This window comes from Perognathus longimembris, chromosome 19 (assembly GCF_023159225.1).
Source record: "Perognathus longimembris pacificus isolate PPM17 chromosome 19, ASM2315922v1, whole genome shotgun sequence".
NCBI classification, from domain to species: Eukaryota; Metazoa; Chordata; class Mammalia; order Rodentia; family Heteromyidae; genus Perognathus; species Perognathus longimembris.
Genome location: NC_063179.1, coordinates 24,938,861 through 24,945,578, shown reverse-complemented (window position 1 = coordinate 24,945,578; position 6,718 = coordinate 24,938,861). Strand labels below are relative to the sequence as shown.

General features: G+C 44.2%; 1 pseudogene; it reads right to left on the bottom strand.

Moving 5' to 3' along the window:
* Positions 1–488: 488 nt before the first annotated feature.
* On the bottom strand, positions 489–3,020 carry LOC125367565 (annotated as a pseudogene).
* Positions 3,021–6,718: the final 3,698 nt, after the last annotated feature.

Genomic DNA, 6,718 nt, shown 5'->3' with positions numbered 1-6,718 from the left:
TGCATCTTTACACATGACCAGTGTTACCACCACATTTGAGCTGGAACTGAGGTAAAGGTAAGCACCTGCGTAGCTCTGGGCAGAAGCTACAGTCTTGCTATCTTGATTGGAGTGTTTACAACAGCATTCTGTGTGGTCATTAAAATAACTTTGTATGAAGAACTTGATTCCAAGTACCCAAGTACACACCAAAATGGACTAATTTGAAAGTCAGGTATATAAAAGCTGATAAAGCAAAACAAAATTCTCCATTTTTTTTTTTTTGTGTGTTTTTGTTTTTTTGGCCAGTCGTGGGCCTTGGACTCAGGGCCTGAGCACTGTCCCTGGCTTCTTCCCGCTCAAGGCTAGCACTCTGCCACTTGAGCCACAGCGCCGCTTCTGGCCGTTTTCTGTATATGTGGTGCTGGGGAATCGAACCTAGGGCCTCGTGTATCCGAGGCAGGCACTCTTGCCACTAGGCTATATCCCCAGCCCCAAATTCTCCATTTTTTAATTCAAATTATGTTACTGGTTGATGAAGGGAGAGATGTTGATAAAGTTACACAGAGCACAACTACGAGGCTGGTTTATTTCATGGACTGCTCAGCTTACTCCTCCCTGGCTACCTACCCCCAAGTAAGTAGCCTTTCCCTTCCTTCCCCAGCCATCTAGACTTGAGTAGATAAGTATCTCAGGAACTTATATTTATCTTTCATGTAAAAGAATGCAGAGGAAAAACCTTAAACATTTGGTTTAAAATGTGAAGAGGTAAAATTAAAATAGGTTTCAGTAAATGAAGAGTCCAGTTAAGATCTCATTGGACCAAAAAGAACTTATCAGCGGGCTGCTGGTTTAGCTCAGAGTCAGAGCACGTGCCTGTTTCTAAGCAGGAGCCAGGCCCTTGGCTTGATCTTATCACAACAACTCCACACAAAGCCAGGCGCAATTTCCTCATCAGTTCCTATGAGGTGAAATAAAGTAGAAAATGAAAGACTTAATGAAAAAATTTGAAATTGCATTTGCCTTTAGCATACAAGAGAAATAAGAACACTCGGATGTAGCTAGCTTTTTGGAGTGTCATAAAACTAATTTTTGAAAGGTGAACAACTTTTACCAATTTTTATGGAGAAAAAAATTTAACCTTGGAGTGTGCAGCATGCTACTGGGAAGTGTGCTGCTCCCGCAGGAGCCAGCCTTGGTGCTCAGGCCGAAGTTCATCAGCCCATTTCCCCACAAGGCCTCGCAGAAAGCAAGCAGGAAGACTGCATCTGACTTGGACATGAAGACAGGAGGCACTTTCCCTGTGGTCTATAGAAGTATTTGAGGGAAATGGTTCATGTTTGTGCTGAACTTAAAATTTCAGCTGCATACTGATGACCATTCTTGAGAAAACTCAAGCAAATAGTCATTCTTTTTTTATGAATCGGTGGTACCAACTGTACCTCGATGGTGGCACACATGAAGTGTGGCTGGGCAGGGTCTGCAAGAGCACAGGTCGCTAAATGAGGGCTTTTGGTTTTGTGTCAGTCAGTTCATTTACTTCCATGATCTTCTCCAAGTGCTCCATGTATTGGCCGTGGTCCTGCAAGAAATGAGGGACGGGCATTTTGTCGGTAACGGCCAGTCCATTCAAGCAATCCACATCTTCATAGGAAACCTTTCCCAGGGCAATCAACAGGTAGAAGTCTATAGAGTGCTTGTTTCGGAGGATCTGAAGGGTTCTGTCCAAGTACACTTGGTCTTTACTGAAGCACCTGGGCTGGGAAGTGTCAGTCCATCCCCTCTTGGCTCGTACACAATAATCTCATCGGGTGTTAGGGTCCTTGACAAACTTGCCACTATTTTCGAAGAGTTCGCAGAATGACATCTGGCTGGCTTGATACACAGTGTAGTAGAGAAGGGAGGCCCTCCAAAGAAAGGAGTCTTTTCTAAACAGGACGCTCGCCAGTCCCTCCTCAGTAGGGTGTTGGGCTTTAGCTCATGTTTTTTTTTAACAACCAACCCAACTTCCCCATGGCTGCTGAAGGTTGATTCCTGGAAAATAATGTGTGCCTATCTCATGCCTCAGCATTCCTTCCAGCCAGTGCTCGTGGGCCGTTGAAACATCGATGGTCAGAGTTGGACATCCATTGACTACTTGTCATCGAAGCTTGTGAAAGCAGGTCCTCAGTGAGATGAACTACAATCTCTCCCAGGCAGCCCTCCTTCATCATGTACTTCCTAACATGACTCCAGATCCGAGGCTTAGACAGCAAGCTACCACCAGTGGCTTATTCAAATTTCTCATAGCTTCCATATTTCTGTAAAGTCAGCTCCATAATATGAATGGACTGTTTGAGAAACCTGCTAAATGCATTGCCATGCTTGGCTAGCACATTGTACAGAGCAGAATTGGCATATTCAAACTGAGGATTGTAGGTAAAATCCCACTTGAAGAGCCTCAGTTTTTCTTTCTCTAAGTTGATTGGCTTTATAGCAGTCAATATACAAAATTTCTTCCCAGAAAAGGCATCTCCTTTTTCGAAGCTTCTACACAGCTGAGGCTGCAGCTGCTTTGGCGTTGGAAGGGAGACAGAATGGTACTGCTTGACCTTATTTTTGGCTTTAGGTGGCAGTCCTACACTGCTTCCTGTAAGAGAGATAGAATTCGTGAGTCTCACAGGACTGGACACAGAAGCAGTGACACAAACACCAGGCTGCCTCTCCAGGCAGTACCAAGTACCATCACTTGTTACAGGCTCTTTCACCCTGCGAGGATCTTTGCTACAAGAGGAGCTAGGTGATTTACCAGGCTTTCTGCATCGGTTGGAGTGGGTAGAGGAAGACTGCTTGTGGGAATGTTTTTTCTCCTCTTTGCTCTGCAGTAGGATGTTGTAACTACTTGTGCCAGTTGTAAAAATGTCCTTTAGAATTCCACAGGATAAAGGTGAAAAGTTTCTCTTGCTGTCAAAGATCAATGATTCTTCTGCACTTAGAACAGACTTCTTAGCAAGTTCTTGCTCAGGCCAGTGAAGCTTTTTCTGAAGAACGTGCACCTTCATCCAGAGCACCCAAGGCAGGCAACTTGCATCTAATCCTCCTTGTCACTGCCTTATGGTTAGGCCTGGGTCGCTTCTCTTCTTCTTTAGTCTTCCTGACTTTAAACCATAGTCTCATAGTCCAGAGATGACGCCTGGGGTGATGGACCCGTTTATGGAGGTGAGAAAGTTTGTGGGCACAGCTCCCCATGACCCCTCTTGGCCCCCACCCTCCCATCCCTTCCTGTCTCGCTTTCCTGTCAGCCAGGGCAGGACTTTTTTTAAGTCATAATTTGAGTTTAGTTGATGCACTTGATGATTAGTGCTATAGTTTTCTAATGTCAATATTTGCTCCTCAGGTGGGTGCTGATGGGAGATAGTGGGACATATAAGGTGTGGGAGGTGGGTATGAGGGTTATTTGGGATGTACCTGCCAAGGGCACTCCTCTTCCTTCTTTCCACTACCCACCATGAGAAGAGCAGGTTAGCGCCACCATTTGCTCCACTGTGATGCTGTCTCAGCTCAGGCTCAGAAGCCAACTGGGCCGACAAATCATAGGATAGAGCCTCCCAAACTGCAGGCCAAAAGAAACCTTTGCTCTTTCAAAATGGATTGTCACAAGTACATGATATAGTAACAGAAAGAGGAGGAACACAGCTCTGCTCAAAAGCCTACTTGCTTGTGATACATGATAAGGAGTGACAGATGTAAACAGTCTTGGCCTCCACACCCCATATCAAGGATCAAACTGAGGGCTTCATGCATTCATCCTGCCATAGAAATACCTCTGCAGCCTGGCCTCTAACAGTATTATCCAAGCTTATGTCTTTTTTGTGGGGTGAAGGTTGGGTTAGGGTGAGGGAAGGAGCCATATCCTGAGTCCCTTTGCTCTTGATTTTGTTTTGTTTCACTCTTGCTCTAAATTTGTGCAGACTGACTTCATCATGATTCTCATGCTTTTGTCTCCTGAGTAGCTGGGATTAGTGATACATGTCGCCATACCTGGCCCCTCGCCTGCTCCTAGTTTATTGAAACCACCTTCTAAAGGCTTTCCTACTTTTTACCCTGGTTAACTCAACTTTGTTCCCTAGGAAATCTCCTGGGTGATCAGAAAGCACTGATTATACGACTGCCCTCCTTAAAATACTCCATTAAAATGCCTTTTCAGATAAAATTTGGTTTTTTTTGTTTTGTTTTGCCAGTCCTGGGGCTTGGACTCAGGGCCTGAGCACTGTCCCTGGCTTCCTTTTTGCTCAAGGCTAGCACTTTACCACTTGAGCCACAGCGCCACTTCTGGCCATTTTCTAGATATGTGGTGCTGGAGAATCAAACCCAGGGCTTCATGTATATGAGGCGAGCTCTCTTGCCACTAGGCCATATTCCCAGCCCTTCAGATAAAATTTGATTTCCAATCTAGAAAACTCTTCAAGATAGGGTTCTTGATTTTATTTCTAGCCAACTCTTTCATCTCCTTTGCCTCACCTTCCCACTCTGTGTGCTCTATATTTGAGATGTATCAGGATAGTTGTGTTTTTTGTTTGTTTTTGCCAGTCCTGGGGCTTGAACTCAGGGCCTGGATGCTGACCCTGAGTCTCTTTGTGCTCAAGACTAGCACTTTACCATTTGCACCAGAGTGCCACTTCTGGCTTTTTCTGAGTAGTTTTCTGGAGATAAAAGTTTCATGGATTTTTCCTGCCTGGTCAGCTTCGAAAGATGATCCTCAGATCTCAGCCTCCTGACTAGCTAGAATTACAGACGTGAGCCTCCAGTGTCAGGCCCTGTATTGAGATAGTTGAGCCCCCTAAATATGTCATGCAGGTTCATGCTTCTGTTCATTTACACTTGATGTTCCTCCATGTGGGCTATTCCCTGCTTGGCTTGTTCCCCCACTGACACCCCAAGTCTATTGCTCTGTGGAGTTTTCCTTAGGATGTTGGCACTCCCAGAGTACTTTGTGTGCCCTTTGGTTGGTAATTGTCAGAGGCATAACTTTTTTTTTTTTTTGGCAGTCCTAGGCCTTGGACTCGGCCTGATCACTGTCCCTGGCTTCACTTGAGCCACAGCGCCACTTCTGGCTGTTTTCTGTATATGTGGTGCTGGGGAATTGAACCCATGGCTTCACGTGTATACGAGACAAGCACTTTTGCCACTAGGCCATATCCCCAGCCCAGAGGTATAACTTTTTCAAAAGGACATTTGTGTTTACTTGTCTAGATACCAAGGTAGTGACAGTAGAGACAATATTTGATTTGTTTCTATTTCCAAAGAGTGTTGAGTACATCAGAGGTTCTCAGTACATGCTTATAAAATTGATGTGTGAACGGAATTCATTCAGGTTTTATCCTATTTGTTGCTATGTGTGAAACATATTTTCAATCCCTGTTTTGCAAGAATCACATAATCATTTTCTCATCTCAACTACCTAATGGTTGGAATCCTATTATTAAAACCCAGCTCAATTTCTCTTCCCTCCTCTATTCCTTCCCCTTCCTATTCCCTCAGAGAAGTTTGGGATTCCCAAAGCAGTTATACCACAATACTTTTTGTATTCCACCAACATCTTCCATTCCTGCTCAGTGTTGGAGGGACTTGTGTGCAGGCTCACCTTTCTGTCCCAATGTGGGTTTCTATGAAGCAGGTTTTTGGTCTTAGTCCTTTCAAAAGTCTGGGTGCCCAGGACCCAGGAGGTATCTATTAATGTTGGCTGAATTGAAGTTGCATTCTCCAGATATTTTTAGAGGTGGCAAGGATCCCAGGAGATACAGAGATAGTTATTTCTCTTTTAAACATCCTTTATATCTAAAAATAAAAAAAAATCTACAAGCAATGATTTTATGATTTGAAAAAAAAGGCAAAAAAAAATACCTAAAAAGAAAAAACAACTCAACACAAAAACCAAACCCTTTTTTAAATGCTCTTTCCTAAAACAAGAGCAAGTTTGTTACAAATGTCCCTGAGCAGACCTTCTCTGGCTGGAAAATTTCTGACACACACGGTGGGTTTGATGGAGTGCCCGGTAGCTTTTGTGGTCACCATGAATGCCGGTGGACATTCCTAAGAGTGCTATTTCTGTTAGCGGCATCAGCATGTTCACAGACCAGCACTGGCTCCAATTTCCCCAGACAATACAAACAACTGATGATAGGTTCCCTGTGGAAAGCCACCGAGGCTCAAAGAATCACATGAAGTGGGGGAAAAGGCTCCCCCCAACCCTGTTTTTATTTTTAGGGTGTGCTATGTTAGCAGCCGCCAGTAAATTGTGCTTTGTTTTAAAGCATCCTCTCCCTGTATTTTCCAAGACCTTGTCGGTACTTCTCACTTCCTTCAAATAGCTCTACAAACCTGCATGCCTCCGCTCCTCTCCCTTCTAGGTACCGTCTTTCCATCTACACTCTCCCAAGGAGCCAAAATCCACACTATTCGACACTGAATTCCCTAGGATTTTAATGTATCCATAATCCCTTTCCCACGGCACCAAAGACTTAAATGTCTCATTAGGCAATTTATTCCTTAGGGTTTTTCTCTCCACCATAAAATAGCCTTCCCTACCAGGTGGTGTTCCATATCGAGTTCCCCTAACTGGAACACACTTGTTCTTTTCTTATTCAGTGCTTAAGGCCTTCCTGAAATACCACTTTCTCTTCTGTCCAAGTTCATCAGCAAATCATCCATGTCCCCACTCAACTTTGTTTGGACCTTGATGCTACAAATTATGTTCAGC